Source organism: Thrips palmi, unplaced genomic scaffold (assembly GCF_012932325.1).
Source record: "Thrips palmi isolate BJ-2018 unplaced genomic scaffold, TpBJ-2018v1 HiC_scaffold_15, whole genome shotgun sequence".
In the NCBI taxonomy this organism is placed as follows: Eukaryota; Metazoa; Arthropoda; class Insecta; order Thysanoptera; family Thripidae; genus Thrips; species Thrips palmi.
Genome location: NW_023144624.1, coordinates 897,814 through 914,005, shown reverse-complemented (window position 1 = coordinate 914,005; position 16,192 = coordinate 897,814). Strand labels below are relative to the sequence as shown.

Here is a 16,192-nt window from a genome sequence, read left to right as displayed (position 1 = left end):
AGACGGCACGCCGCGGCACGCCAAGGACGCTAATAGTTTGTTTGAGCGCCGCGCGCCCGGTGCAACGACAGGCACCACCACCACGAGGAGGAGGAGGAGGAGGAGGAGGAGGAGGAGGAGGAGGAGGAGGAGGAGGAGGAGGAGGAGGAGGAGGAGGAGGAGGAGGAGGAGGAGGAGGAGGAGGAGGGAGGGGGAGGGGGAGGAGGAGGGAGGAGGGGAGGGGGAGGTTGACCCAGCCCACTGTGACTGGGGACTAGGATCCACACCTTGGGCTTAATTGGACGAACTCCACATGCGACGGCCAGATAACACAAAACGGCCAGGCCGGCCGGCGGGGCGGAAACCTGCCTACCCTGCCAGGGAAAAGGCCACAATGTGAACTAAAATGAAACGAGAAATAGAGAGGGGGGGGGGGAAAGACACGCGCCCATGCACGCACGCAGGCAGGCGCACACACACACAGAGGCACTACATACACACACACACAAACACACACAGACAGGCGAAAACCGCCGAATTTAACACACAGGGCAGATGACAAAACATGGCACTGACATAACGCTTCCACCAGAAGTACAGTGTCGGCGGCACGGGCAGAAGCACGGGCGTGATGCAACGCGGCCGGCAGCGCACGCGACACACGACAGCCAGCACGCCGGGGAGGAAGACGAAGAGGACAGAGAGGGGCTGGACGAGGACGACGAGGAGCATGAGAAGGAGAACGACGAGGACGAGGAGAACGAAGACGAAGAGGAGGAGGACGACGACGCCGACAGCGACGAGGACGAGGCAGGCGACGCGCGAAGAGGCGCGATGCATCAAAGTCGGCCGATACGGCTGCGCGCCGCTGCGCCGCTTGCAGTGTGCCCGCCGGCCTGACAGCCGAGCCGCCGGCGTTGCGCGCCTCGCGCGAGAAATTTCACCCTTCATTGCAGAAAATTTTAATTTCTAATGGGGCCGACGCCAATCCGAGCTGTCTCGTTGCGGCGTGCCTCGGCGGGCCGCCCCGCCCCACCCCGCCCCACCCCGCCCCGCCCCGCCCCGCCCCGCCCCGCCAGGCACAACAATAGGCCGCTCCACGCCCGGCGACTACGGCAGCTGCGCAGTGCCTTGCAGTGCCTCGCAGCTGCACGCTCGTCGGTCGGGCCGCCGGGCCGTCGGGCTGCACGCCTGTCGGGTCACGGGCCGCGCGCTGTCCGGCAGCGGGCCGCAGGCTGGCGAGCCCCGCACGCGTACACACGCAACTTTTTTCGGCGGCGGAGGCGCCGTTTTCAAAATTGCCTCGCGCCATTTTCTTTTTGTACGGCGGACGACTCGCATTGTGTATACTCTGGCGGTTTATGGAACGGAAGGGCTCTTCCTCCTGGAATAGTGCAAATTGTTGCTGCGGAGCGCGGCAGCACGGGGAGAAGGCGAACAGAGCCCCCAAGTTGCCCCGCCAACAAAAGCATTACGGTCGTTCGAAATCTCCCGTACGCCCGTACGGACGTCGTGATGAAAAAATAAAGACAAAGACGAAAGACAGAGGAGAAAGAAAACATCAAATGGGTTTAAAGGAGAAAAAAAAATGCAACGCGGCGCATCTCTGGCAAACTAACAGGACGTGCATGGCGTTTTCCACGCTCAAGGGGCCTAACTGTACCGCACGCGCCACGCCGCGCCGCCACGCCGGGTGGATGCACTTTCCGCTCGTTGCATCACGAAGAGGAAGGGGGAGGGGGCCTCGCCGCGCAAAAATAAGCTGTCAACTGATTTTGAGGCGCAACGCGGGAAGAGCGGCGCGCAGCCTGTGCCGCGCGTGCGCCGATACATCTCGCAGTGAAAGTGAAACCGACTGAAATGATAAACGGGGGAAAAGGCGCGCAACAATCTCCGGGCAGACAGGTGCTAATCGCCGCCAGGCACCGCCAGGCGATGCAACGACGCGGCGACGCGGCGGCCGGGGCAGGATCATCACCGCGTGCGGCTCTATCTTTATATCGACGTCGGTGGCGGGAATTTCAAGCGGCGGCCAATCAGAAGCGGTCGCGTCGCGGCGGGGCGTCGCGGTGGCCGGCGGTCAAGTCGGCTTCGAGTCCGCCCGGCTCGGCTCACTGCACGCAGCGCGCGACACAGCGCGACACAGCGCGACAGCGGGGGGCCTAGACGCGCGGTTGTCGGGGCTCTGGACGCCTGCAGGACGCAGGGCAGGCCAGCCCGCCACGCAGCGCTGTGCCGCGGCGCTGCCAACCTGCCGGGCGGCAAGGACGCCTGCAAGACGCAGGGCAGGCCAGCCCGCCACGCAGCGCTGTGCCGCGGCGCTGCCAACCTGCCGGGCGGCAAGGACGCCTGCAAGACGCAGGGCAGGCCAGCCCGCCACGCAGCGCTGTGCCGCGGCGCTGCCAACCTGCCGGGCGGCAAGGACGCCTGCAAGACGCAGGGCAGGCCAGCCCGCCACGCAGCGCTGTGCCGCGGCGCTGCCAACCTGCCGGGCGGCAAGGACGCCTGCAAGACGCAGGGCAGGCCAGCCCGCCACGCAGCGCTGTGCCGCGGCGCTGCCAACCTGCCGGGCGGCAAGGACGCCTGCAAGACGCAGGGCAGGCCAGCCCGCCACGCAGCGCTGTGCCGCGGCGCTGCCAACCTGCCGGGCGGCAAGGACGCCTGCAAGACGCAGGGCAGGCCAGCCCGCCACGCAGCGCTGTGCCGCGGCGCTGCCAACCTGCCGGGCGGCAAGGACGCCTGCAAGACGCAGGGCAGGCCAGCCCGCCACGCAGCGCTGTGCCGCGGCGCTGCCAACCTGCCGGGCGGCAAGGACGCCTGCAAGACGCAGGGCAGGCCAGCCCGCCACGCAGCGCTGTGCCGCGGCGCTGCCAACCTGCCGGGCGGCAAGGACGCCTGCAAGACGCAGGGCAGGCCAGCCCGCCACGCAGCGCTGTGCCGCGGCGCTGCCAACCTGCCGGGCGGCAAGGACGCCTGCAAGACGCAGGGCAGGCCAGCCCGCCACGCAGCGCTGTGCCGCGGCGCTGCCAACCTGCCGGGCGGCAAGGACGCCTGCAAGACGCAGGCAGGCCAGCCCGCCACGCAGCGCTGTGCCGCGGCGCTGCCAACCTGCCGGGCGGCAAGGACGCCTGCAAGACGCGGCCTAGGCCAGCCCGCCGAACAACGCGGTGCGGCGGCGCGGCCTACCCTGCGTCCTGCAGGCGTCATGCAGGGGGACACGAAGAAGAAGAAGAAGAAGGAGAAGGAGAGAAGAAGAAGAAGAAGAAGAAGAAGAAGAAGAAGAAGAAGAAGAAGAAGAAGAAGAAGAAGAAGAAGAAGAAGAAGAAGAAGAAGAATGAGGAGAAAACAGCGGCCTGTTAGTTTTCCTAATGTGCATTCTGGGGCAGAACAAACTGCCCCCGCCGAAGGCGATAGCGATAAATCGGCCGCCGGATCGACAGCCGAAAAACCAGAGCTGCATCGCCAAACATGCAACGCGCCCGGCCCGGCCAACAACAACAACAACAGCAGCAGCGTTCCACATAAGCCGGCTGCATTTTTCATTCAAAAGCCGGCGGCCCGAGGAAACCCCACAAACGGGCGCAGGAAGTTCGTGTAAAGCATGTCAATAATTCACTTCGGGGTCGCTTATGAAAGCGCGCGCGCGGAAAGTTTCTGGAGGTCCGCCGACAGCTGGGAACGTGGCCCGGAACGCCGAATGACTCGGCCCCAGCCTTGGAAAGCCCGCCTTGAAAAGCGCCAGCCTTGGAAAGCCCGCCTTGAAAAGCGCCAGCCTTGGAAAGCCCGCCTTGAAAAGCGCCAGCCTTGGAAAGCTTCCCGAGGACCCTGAAGGCCGCGGACACGTCCTCCCTGACCGGCACTGCACGCGGCGCGACGCGGCGGGCACTGCAGGCACATACCAGTCCTTACCCACGTGACCTACAAGGCACCGCCGCTCCACCGGTCCTTACTCTTCCAGTATTTACTCTCGCCTGAATAATTTTCCAGCCTCCTGTGGCATTTCTATGTGTGTCAGACCACCTACGGGCGACGCCGCGCCGCGCCTCCCGCCTCCGGGGCAGCGTGCGTGAGACGCGCGTGCGACAGCGCGCCCGGCGTCCCGAGAGTCGCGCTCTGTCTCTGTCGCACGCGTGCGGGACGCCCCGTGAGTGCGAGAGAGAAAGAGCGACGAAAACGACTCGGCCAGCGCGGTGACTCGGCAGGGCTCACGTCAAGGCGAGGTCAGGGCGGCCGGCAACAAAGTTGCACTCTCAGCGGCCGAAGCGCGAGGCAGCGCCAATGGCAGCGCCAAGCCTTGCATGGAGATTGGAAATAACGATTCATTCTCGGCAGAGAGCGTCGCTGGAACGACTGAAAATGGATTAGAAAAAAAAGTGAAAAAGAGAGCCCCAGTTGGACGTCACGTGCCGAGCGGTCTCCTGCAGTGTCTCGGCGGCCCAGACGGCGGCCCAGACGTCGACATGTCACTGATAACCGAAGCGGAAATGACCGTTTAATTCCGTCGTTTTCCGTTTAACACGCGGGCTCTTTTTTTTATGCGCGACGCCGCCGGGAACCGTAGCAACGGTTTTCTGCGTGTAGCCGGTATCTTTTTTACGTTTCCTCATGTGTGCTTCCCGGTATCGGGTTAATGCAATTTGCTCGAGGAGACACGTCGTCCGCAAAAAGACGGCGACGCTGCGAACCCGTCTCTTTTGGTCTTCTCCCTAATTCCGTCCTTGTTTCCTTTGAGTGCGGGGCCCGGCCAAGGGCCCGGCCGGCATCCCGTCCGCGGCTCAGTGCTCAATCCGTGCAGAGACAGCCGCCTCGCTGGGGCCCAACGCTAGCGGGCCGCGGCGTCGCGACGACACGTTATAAAGAAGCCCTTTTTCAGTTTCCTACAAAATGATCGATTTCCAAATCCCGCGCCGCCGCATCGGCCTGGCCTCCCCAATATATTTATGAAGTCTTCCCGTTCCCCGGGCGCGCTTCGGGCCGTCGGCCGGGCCGTCCTGCGGGCCGTCATCATCGCCTGCATTTCCATACAAATGGCTGCGACCGGCCGGCCTTCCTGAGAGCCTGCCGTCGCCCTGTCTCTCTCGCACTCGCGGGGCGTCCCGGGCAGGAGCGACAGAGACGGGGCGACGAAAACGACTCTCGGAATCGGTCTAGTGCCCCGGCCGCCTCGGCCGCCCCGGCCGCTTCGCCAGGATCGCGTTGCCACCTCGTTGTTCGGGAGCCGACTCATGTCCGCGTGCCTGTCTGTGAGTAAGTCCTCAAAACAAAAATGAAATAAAGAAAGCCCTCTGCGCTTGCGAGAGATAACATCGCTCTTTCCCGCGCGCGCTGATAGCCTCTGCAGTCCGAACCGTTCAAAAGGCACTTCAACACTTCCCATGGTGTCTGTGCGGGGCCCACACACTGACTCACTTTTCGACCAAAAAACAAAAAACAAAAAAAAAAAACATAAACGCTTTGACCTTTATGAATTTCTTTAGGGAAAAAAGGAGTAATTGCGAGAAAATGGGGCACTAAGTGCACACACACACACAGTGAAGAAAGTTGAGCACACCCGCCTGCCAGTCCGTACTACGTACGTCAGTAGCGGTGTCTGGGTGATGCAGGTACGGCCCTCCGGGCACGCTCCTTTCTGGACCACTGCACCGATGTGGCGCGTCCAGCTTCCTCTTTCGCCTCAGGAGGGAGAGAGACAGAGAGAGAGAGAGAGAGAGAGAGAGACAGACAGACAGACAGACAGACAGACAGACAGACGCGGCTGGGAAGAGGACCCCCACCTGAAAAGTTAGGCCGCACGGAGGAAACGATAGCAAATTAATTTTCAATAAGAGGGTGAAATGGTTTTTTTTTAAAGAGCTGTTTTTTCTTAAAAGGGCCCTAAGAAGGGCTAGAAGAAAGTGCATCTGCGAGGTTAATTCCTTCGCTGCGGAATGCCTACATTTTACTTTTTTTCAACTAGCGGTTTTCCTTGTAATAGAAATACACTTTTTTGTGGTGACAGTAATTGGAAGCAGCACATTCATTCCTTACAACACTTTGCCGCAGTCACGACGACATCAGAGCCACAAGAGGGGGAGAGAGAGAGAGAGAGAGAGAGAGAGAGAGAGAGAGAGAGAGAGAGAGAGAGAGAGAGAGAGAGAGAGAGAGAGAGAGAGAGAGAGAGAGAGAGAGAGAAGGGGAGAAGTGCCGAAAAATTAAATGCAAGGCTGTGGATGGACTGGGGGCCGCGGGGGGACTGCCGCGCGCCGCAGCAAAAGCAAAGCGAGATGTGCGCAGTGCGGCGAGCAGATTCGGACCGGGGCTTCGTGGCTCTGTCTCTCTCGCACGCCGCGGAGAGGCCCACGAGTGCGAGAAGGACGGAGTGACGAAAGCACTGTTCGGATCCGGCCGGCGGAGGGGAGGGGCGCAGCGAGAGGCAGCTAGCGGCCACTGATCGGTTGGGTCACGAAGGAATGCATAGGAATGAAGCGATTCCGACACGGGAGGAGAGCCGCGGGGCCGCGGGGCCGCGGGGCCTGGAGGGGCTGCGTGGCGGTGTCACATCGCACCTCCGACCGCCACAAGCGTCCCCACGACGCCTGCCTGTCACAAGTTGAAGCGCGCGGCTTTCCAAGGGAAATACTAACGCATTTGCCTATGGCGTTACGGTCCGATAGAGGCGGCTGACGGGTCTCCGGCGAACCCACGGAAAAGAAAAAGAAAACGGATAAGTTGCCAGAGGCCCCAAAGAAGCATCCTACACTGTTAAAAAAAATTACTGAAAATTCATAATTTTTTGTAAGAAGTCGATTTACTTACATTCAGTCTGAATTTTCATACCAAAACTTTCATACTTCGAAGTCTTAAATTTTCAGACGACGTTGGTCTGAATTTTCAGATCAATATGTTGTATGAAAAATGATACCAGTCGGTCTATTTAATCAGCCTAAGTTGTCCGAAGAGCATGAACAGCCGCACGAAAATTACCTCTCTGTAGAGTGGATCACAAATCGGCTAACTTGTGCCATCAGTCTATCATGGACGCTCAGCAAATCGTCTCGATCCAAAAATCGGGTAAACCGTAGCAGGCACCTCCTTGCAAAGGCATTGGAGATGCTAAAGGTGACTGCTGAAGTCCGAGGGAGAGCGGCCTTAGCCCAACCACTCGTCGACCCGTGGCCATGCGCGAGAGTGAAATTGTATTCTCTGTTATTTAGCTTATATGGCACTTATTAACATCAATCTTGCTTTGGTGAGCTCATGCCCTTTCAGACAATCACTTAATATAAGTTTGTAACAAAGTATTCACCCACTTTCGCCTTTAAGTAGCAATTTTAGCTCCAGAAGATCAGCCATGCGACACTAGCGCCACCTAGCGGATAGAGCAATAAGTATCCATTTCGGAGCTCTGAAACATTCTGTTTGCTCTTACGACACTAAACGTAAATATTATTTGAAATACAACAGTAGCATTGATAAAGTTTTTGAGAAAGCCGAAAACTGTAGAAAGTGGACGGCGTTTTTTCACCAGTTTTCCGACTTCACAAGTATGAATTTAGTTTTCTGACGACAATGTACAAAACTTGATAGCCATCGCTTTAAATATTCAGACTTGCTAGTCTGAATTCAAATTTCAGACAACAGGTCACACTTTTCAGACCGTTAGTCTTAATATTCGTACCATTTTATGAATTTACGATTCAGACCACCAAGTAAGACGAAATCAGTCTGAATTTTCATATTTTTTTTAACAGTGATATAGTTACTGTAACGAAAATATTAGTTAGGGCAACTAACTTTATGGTTGTATGAACTTGACTGTTTTTCGGGACCGCTTGGGACTGACATGTTGGCTGTCACAAAAAAAAACGTGATCGCGCAGCTTATGGCGAAATGGCCCGAGAGAGGTCGCTTGAACCGTCGAGGCGAAGAGCAGCAGCGCAACGCACTGCTTCCAGAGATTCCGCGGGCTCCGCCAAGGGCTCCGCGCCCCGACACTTGGCCGGCAGATGGTATCTCTCCGCCGCGAACTTGGATGGGGGAGGCTGCCGACTCGTCAGCCGGCATGATCCGTGGACATGGAGCTCCGCTTTGCAGAAAGCATGACCCAGGTTCAACGCCACACAGTCTCTCCGCAGAGATACGCGCTTTTTTTTATTCCACCTGCGAGGTCTGTTTCACAACCCGAAATAATTTTAGGATGCGTAGCATAATGTGTAGCAGTAATTATCATCGCCCATGCCTAAAAGGGGGACGGCGGCGTTCGAAGGGGCTCGGCCGACGCCACGGCACTGCAAGAAAGCAGTCGCTGTCCGAGACCTGCGCCGCCAAAACGGGCTCGTCATTTTTATGAAGATTTATAGAGACTGCCGCGTGGGTGTATGAATGTGTGTGTGCGCGCGAATCAAGTGAAAGCGAGAGCCGCAGAATGACTCTCACGCCACACCGAGGATGCGAGAATTAGAGAGGTGCGTGACGGGCGACACATTTTTCACTTCGTTTTCGTCTGTCAAAAAAAAATAAAAAATGGCGCGCCGAGATCCAACCTATGTCGGGCAGAGCCGCGTACTGCAGACTGCTGCAGGCTGCGCCCTGTGTGCACCAGGGTCATCAGGGCCACTATTTTTAAAATTTCAAATTTTTCTTGCACCAGTGAACTTGGCAGTAGCGTAAGAATAAAATTTGAAGCTGGAAAACTTGTCTGGTTTTCTTTCGCAAGGCTTTCAGATCGCTCGACGAAGGCGGGGCCGCGTGGCCGCGAGGAGGTCCACCCGCGCCGCGCCTCCCACACGCAGCGCGACGCAGCGCGATGGGATGCGTTAATCACGGGGGGTTAATCCCTGCGAGCAATAAGGCCTTTAATGAATTACAACATCACCGGCCGAGCTGGGCTTCGATCGGCGACGCTCACCGGCCCGGCGCGCCGTGCCTGGCCGTGCCTTGCGGAATGCCCCTCCCCCTCCCCTCCCCCTCCCGCCACGCCGTGGTAATACGATCCGCGGTGAACACATTTCGGCGCCACGCCCCCGCGCGACCCACCACGCCCCCCAGGACGACGAGCCCCGCGGGAAAAAAAAAAACACACACACACACACACACACACACACACACACACACACACACAGAGTGACCGGGGAATGGCGGATAAAAAAGGTGTGAAACGACAAGTGTGCATTCCGGTGGCTGCAGTGGCTGCACGGGCTGCAGGTGTGACAACGATGATGCGCCGCTGAGCCGCGAACGGATGAAAGTAGGAGGAGGACGGAATGCCGCTGGAAGTTGCAGCCCGGGGAGGGGAAGGCCTGAGGAAAAAGGCGGCCGTTTTTCCGTTTTTTACAAATAGATGTAAAAAGGCTGGGTGCGACACAAAGGCACGGCCGGCCGCGGCGGCGCTAGTGTATCGGGTAACATTCCATTCTTGTGCTATAATCTCGAGATCATCTAATGAGAGCGCGAAGCGGCGGAGGAAGAAAAAAAACCGATAAACTGGAGCGGCTGGCATACTTAGGTTGATTTGTCAGCAATTAAAGAGCAGAAATTCCCTGCTTGCTTGCCGCAGCTTGCCGCAGCTTGCCGCGACCCAGGCGGCGGAATCCGTAAGGGAGGCCTCCGGGCAAGGCACGGCCTGCCGCTCGTGAGTCACAAAACTAGCACTTTTCCCGCCTCGGAAACGGAAAGCCGCCTGCCCGCCGGACGCACCGTGAAAAGTTCTTGGAAAAGTGGCGGGAAGAATAACGAAGCAGTGCAGGCCCTTAACGCACCCACGGCCACGGCGTCGCGCGGTTTCCTCAGAGTCGTATATTATTGTAACGATGACACACAAAACACAGAGGAATAAACGTCCCGCTGCTGGTTAGGGGCACAATGCACCGCCGCTAAAGGAAGTCAACATAACCTGAAAAAAAAAGGGGCGGCAGCGCAAAAGGGGCCTAACCTGTCCTTAATTTTCCATCAGACGATCGAGGTAATTCAGTCGGAGGACGATGTTTGTCCAGACTGACGCTGATGCATGGTCGCATTGTCCGCGGGCTGCCTGCCAGCTCGGGCCGTCCGTCCGCGGACACCGGCCGGCCGACGCCGGGCTGCTGCCGCGCGGCGCCTCGCGAAAAATGGGTTCCGCCACTAGTAAATCTCCGGACCGGCTCGGCACCGCGCGCCGCATGCACACCGCATGCACGCCGGCGTGTAAGCAGGGTTACGTGTCATTTGTCCAGTGGGTCGGTCAGCCTGGCCAGTAGAGGCCTGCGGCGGGCGGGTATCCAATACCCGTAAAGCCTATAACTTTGAAGTAAATGGACCGAAACGCACAGAAGTTTGAGAGGCGCTGATCCAATCATAAAACTATGTTCATGCGAAATCTGGAATGTTTTTGACAGCAACCAACGAAGTTATAGGCTTCACGGGTATTGAATACCCGCCCGCCGCAGGCCTCTACTGGCCAGCCTCAGGCTCCAGCAGGCTTCGGCCTGGCTTCGGCCCTCCGGCCAACGGCAACTGGTCCACACAGTGTGCTTTCACTCGTCGCAGGCGGTGCAGTGCGAAACGGGCGCCATGACGTCAGCAGGAATTATGCGGCTCCGCTTGAATTTGGCGCGCCAGTCGTGGAGAGCTCCGGGCGAGGCGAGGCGAGGCGGATCGCCGGGAAAAATAGAAACCGCTGCCGCAATAAGTGCACGGCCTGACACCGCGCTGCGCTGCGCGTGTGCGCCGAGTGCTGCGTCTGTCTGTCTCGCTTGTTCGAACGTTCGCTGGCCGGGCCGGGCCGGCCGACTGCGGCAGGCTGTGGCCCTCTTACCGGCGGCGCAGCAACAGCTCGACAAACGTGGCTGCTAATCGCTTTGTCTGCATTCTCTTCTTCTTCTTTCCCCTCCCCCCCCCCTCTCTCTCTTTCCCTGCCGACGTTCATACCGCCACCGGGGTAGCCGGCAATAAACGTTTCGCACGGAAAGAATAAAAATAAATCCGCGACGACTACTTTCATTGCTGAAACTCGCCGAAATGAGAGTGACATTGGCTGCACTGCTGGCGATGCTCCTGTCGACAAGTCGGCCAGCAAAAGTCGAAGAGCGCGCGCACACACAGACACACACACTACACACACAGAGAGAGAAATGTCGAGCTGCGCGACATCGTTCAGTCCGTTTCATTGGAAGGACGGTATGGCACTTTCACTGTAATTGATTTATGGGTCGCCGTAAGAGGCTTCTGGCTCGCGTCGCTAGCGTCGCGTCGCGCGTCCGGCTGGGGATGCAATTTGTCAGCAAAGGGACAAATCCGTCCCTGCCTTCCCCTGCAGTGCCGTGAAATCGATACTGCCGCGGCAACGTAAACACGTCAAACGGTCGTTTCCCTTGTCTTTCTCGGATAACATTATTTCTTCGTCAGAGAGAGAGAGAGAGAGAGAGAGAGAGAGAGAGAGAGAGAGAGAGAGAGAGAGAGAGAGAGAGAGAGAGAGAGAGAGAGAGAGAGAGAGCGTGTTCCTTCCGAGGGCTTTGAGTCGACACTACACTACAAACCTAACTGTCTACTAAGTACACACTTACAAATGCGTGCTTGCAAGTACACACTTACAAACGCATGCTTGGCCAAGTACACACTTACAAATGCATGCTTGCAAGTACACACTTACAAACGCATGCTTGACGCCGTATAACTCCATGCGTCAAGCATGCGTTTGTAAGTGTGTACTTGCAAGCATGCATTTGTAAGTGTGTACTTGGCCAAGCATGCGTTTGTAAGTGTGTACTTGCAAGCACGCATTTGTAAGTGTGTACTTAGTAGACAGTTAGGTTTGTAGTGTAGCCGAAAAGAAAAGAGGAAGAGTCCCAGGCTCCAGGACAGACCCTGCTCGTTGCGCAGAACTGTTCCACCTGCGAGGCGGCCGATAACACAATCACATTGTAAAAGAGGAGCAGCTCAGCTAAAAAGAGAGCGAGAAAGACAGACGAGTAAGTGCAAGATTCCTTTGTAATCACTATTCTCGCGGTGGATGGAAGAGCGTGCAACAGGGGGCTTTAAGTAGCATGGCGTGAGAAGTAACAAGCATCATTCAAGTGTGTGTGTGTGTGTGTGTGTGTGTGTGTGTGTGTGTGTGTGTGTGTGGTGTGTGTGTGTGTGTGTGTGTGTGTGTGTGTGTGCATGTATATGCGAGTCAGTCACAGGGTATCGTTATGAGGTTACTGGAATGAATGGATCCCGGCGTTTACCACCTCGGGCATCACAAGTCAATACCTGCTGCTAAATAGACCGCTCAGCGGGGAGGTATAAATGCACGCAACAATCAATGAAGCCAGGCAAGCGAGCAAAAACGCGCCGCCTCGACGCGGCCTGAAGCAGCCTAAGGCAGCCTGGGCCCCAGGCCCTGGGGCAGCCGCAGGGTGGTTAGGTCGACGGCACGCCGGAACGGGGCAGTGCTGTCGAGGTGGACACCAGTTTACACTACTCCAAGAGCGCAAGTCTATTTTTCAAAAGCTGAACGCAGCAGCGCGTTTGTCACACTGAAAAATCCCAGTTGGCCTGGAAAAAAGTCCAGGTAACTGTATTGGGCAGTACAGGACGGAACTGAAGGTGCTGAGACCAGTGGCGGGGGCCAGCGCGGAGCCCAGCCGCCGCGCCTCTGGCCTCCTTCGGGCTCAATGCAGTGTACCCACCGGAGTACCCAGGCGGCAGTACCCCCGGCGGGGCCCACGGCGAGTCCACGGCGGGGCCCTCGGCACCACACTGGCCAATTAGGCGACACGTCGGTTAATAAAGAACCACAAAGCAACGGGGTCGCGCCGCGTCGCGCTGCGTCGCGAGAGGGAGGCTCGCCGGGCGTGGAGAATGCAGCGTGATGCGGTGTGAAATGACAAACGCAACAGACGGCCCGTGGGACGCGGGGGCCTGGCTGGGGCCTGGCCGGCTCGCTGGCGGGGGATGCGCCCGAAAAATGCACCGCATCACGCACACTGCACTCTTTTTCTTCCTGTTGGTCAGGGCTCTGGGCAGCGGGGCTCGCATGGGCCAAGCTAGTTGTTTGACGGCCCCTAAAACGCACCGCGACGCACCGCTAGCGGCAGGTATCACTGTGCATTGCGGCTCTAGTTGCGTACGGACACACATACACACACACGCGCGCGCGCGCGCCCCTTCTCTCTCGCACTAACTCTGCGCTCTGCGTCTGACGTTCCCGCTGACGCTGCCCGTGGTGCCTCATACAGCACCTAACGGTGGCGATCCGCTTCAGAGACCACTGCTGCTTCTTCTCCTACTTCTCCTCCTTCTCGTGCTATTACTTTTACTGCTGCTGCTCCTGCTGTTACCCTTGACGTTAAGTCCGCTGCTTCTTTTGACACTACTTTGGCTGCCACCTCTCTTGAAAAGTCAACGCGCGGTGCCCGGCCGGGGCACCCGCGGCACTGGGGGCCGTTGTTCGCCGGTCAGCGCGCTGCAGCCGTGGCAATTAGGCAACATGTACATTCATCACAACTTCGTTGTTCTCATTTACAGCTACAGTGCGTCTAACAGGCGTTATATACAGTTATCTTTTTTTTCTGCCATTGTTACGGCCGGGCTGGGCAAGGCTAGACGCTCAATCGGACCCATTGCAATTAGGCGCCGTGTTTTTGAGGCGTATGCAAAAGCCAGAAAGAAAAAGGGCTTCGTTTCGTTCGACTCGCTGAAAAATATCCGCCGCTTTAAGTCGTGGCGCAAATGCTCTTAGTGACGCAGCAACAAGGTAAGTGCCGGTGTCGCGGCGCGGCGCACAGCGAAAAATGTCGCTCGTTTAAGTGCCACACCAAAGGGGTCTACGTACTTTGTAAACGCGCCTGCTGAAAATTTGTGACGGCAAGAGTCCATCAGACCGGCCGCCATGAAGAACCAGTAAAAATGATTCCTAATAGGGACAAATTATTCTGAATGAATTCTGTGTGGACGTATTTGGCAGGCTGTGCGCACTAGGTTACCTACTTTGTTCAAGCGTCTGCTAAAAAAAAATTGTGATGGTGAAATTCCGTACTGGCCGGCCACCATGAAGAAACCAGTAAAAATAATTTCTAATGGGACAATCACTCCGAATGAATTCTGCAAGGACTTATTTGGAGCTCTAGGTTACGTACTTCTAAGTACAGCACTTCCGCTTCGAGGCTGCGCGCGCCGCCACGCCGCCACGCCGCACACAGCGGCCCGTCCTTCATCCGGCCCGAGGCGAGGCGCGCTTTTCCTCGAAGCGTATTTAGTCAAAGAGAAATGCCACACACTCGTCCGTCCGACCAACAAGGCGGACAATGCCGCGCAAAGCGGAGCAGAGCGGGCAAGCCCCGCCAATGCACGCCGAACCAAAATGGATGTTTAATTGGGAGGGTCATTATTTGTTCAAGAAACTAGCGCGAGCTGTTCACGGTGAGGAACGACACGGGTCGTAAAGATAATGAACGTCTCATTTACAGGCCACTCTCATTTGCATTCATATTGGGAGAGCGCCTATCTATCCAGGCCAGCGGCGATGGTACAATGACAACATGTAGTATGTTCCGGTATGATTTAGAATCCGCAAGGTTGTTTAAAATTGACACTTTGGATACATAATGGCATTTTTTTTTCAATTTTTGGAATTGTTAGCTTAGAAGGTCAGTGTCTGCTACAATTTAAAATAATTTACCATTTTTCCAGGTGTCTTGTCCGGGACAGTTTTGACAAATTATTTTTGTTTCTAAGGAGAAAATTCTTGTGCTTCGTTCACTAAGGACATGGGGGCTTTGGAGAGATGTCAGAGCGGCTCTAATCTGAATTTGAGGTTCTGTTGAGCACTGCGGCCTGCGGCTGTGAGCCGCCCCGCCCTGCCCCGCGCCGACAAGCCGCGGTCGTCCTATTGAGTCCGGATCACTCACGGCGACACAAAGACCGACCAATCCCGGCGCTCTAAAATACGAGCCTTATTAATAACACGGAATGTCACTCGGACCCCTTCTCATCAAGAGCTTGAATGAAGGGCGGCGTTCAGAGTTTCTTTTCCTCCGCTGCTTCAGCTTCGGACCGTTTCTTCTTCGTCTCATCCGAGAGCTTCCACCAATTCGGAGAGGCCTTGCTGCACGCAGCCAGAGCGAGCGACGAGGAAGAGGGGCCGAGGGACGCACTCGGCGCGAGGCCTTCTGCTGCCTTAGGCCGGCAAGCCCTTTATCGGCTTGGATCAAGCCGCTGGCCGCGCCGGCCGCGCTAGCGCGGGGACGTTGAGTGTTTGGAGGGCAATCGGACGTGCCGCTTGCTAACTTCCTGTGCCATTCCAATGCCCCAGATCCACATCCCAGCGGCCCAGCGGACGGCCGGGGACGGCGGCACGGTGTGGACATCCCTCGGCCCGTTTTCCCTTCGTCTAATGAGTGATTCTGAAAGCCGCGGCCTTTTAAAAGCTCGTCCCGAACAATAACTGGCGCGGCAACGAGCGACATCCGCGGTGGGAACCGCCTTTGGCGCCCTCGCGCCCGCAAGGCCCGCAAGACATTGCCACCGCGCTGCCGGATTCAGCGAGGCACGCCTTAGCACGCCTTAGCACGCCTTAGGCACGCCTCGGCACGCCTCTGGGCCAGAGCACCGCATTGCGCACTCACCTGATCAGATAGGGTGGTAGTGAGGGTCCCGCGGCAGCATCTCGTCTGCTGGTATCCTCAGTCACCTCGGCATTATCCAAGCGGGTATCCTCCGGCATCCACTGTCTGTCACCAGCCCATGGCACACACACACACACACTCACACACGCACACTCACACACACCAGCACGCGCACACAGTGTCACTCAATGTTGCGCCGGCGGTGGCCCTGTCGGCAGCCCCTTCGGCGGCCCTCCGAGCAACAACATTCACTTGGACGCACTACCACCGGATTATGGCACACATCTGCACTGCCAGCACCGCGGCGGTCGCGGCGGTCGCGCGCACGTACAACAAGTGCGTGTTCCGGCACGGCGTGCGGCACCGTCTCGGCTGGTCCGTCTGCGAGCGCGACTCTCCGGCAACTGCACGCCCGGCCCGGCGCGGCCCCCGGCCCGGCGCGGACCCGCCGGAGAGAGGGGGGCCCCGGAGGCACCCCTCTCTTGACGGCGCAGCGCGCAGCAGCCGCACGGGACGCCGGTTGACGCGGCGGTTGTCATTAGCAACCAAACGGCCGCTGCAACCACCGCAGTTGTCATTATCAACCACACACCGGTAGGAGTCGCCGTGGTTGTTTTCGTCCGCTGCAACCACCATAATGGTTGTCGCCA

At 57.7% G+C, this 16,192-nt stretch overlaps 1 protein-coding gene across 1 annotated transcript in view; it reads right to left on the bottom strand.

Annotated features, from left to right (window-relative positions):
* The window catches only part of LOC117641496 (serine proteinase stubble), a 33,062-nt gene extending 17,132 nt beyond the window's left edge, over positions 1-15,930 (bottom strand). Inside the window, exon 1 of the mRNA XM_034378871.1 lies at positions 15,543-15,930. The gene's annotated coding sequence lies outside the window, so the exon portion shown is untranslated. The remainder of the gene's footprint in view (positions 1-15,542) is intronic.
* Positions 15,931-16,192: the final 262 nt, after the last annotated feature.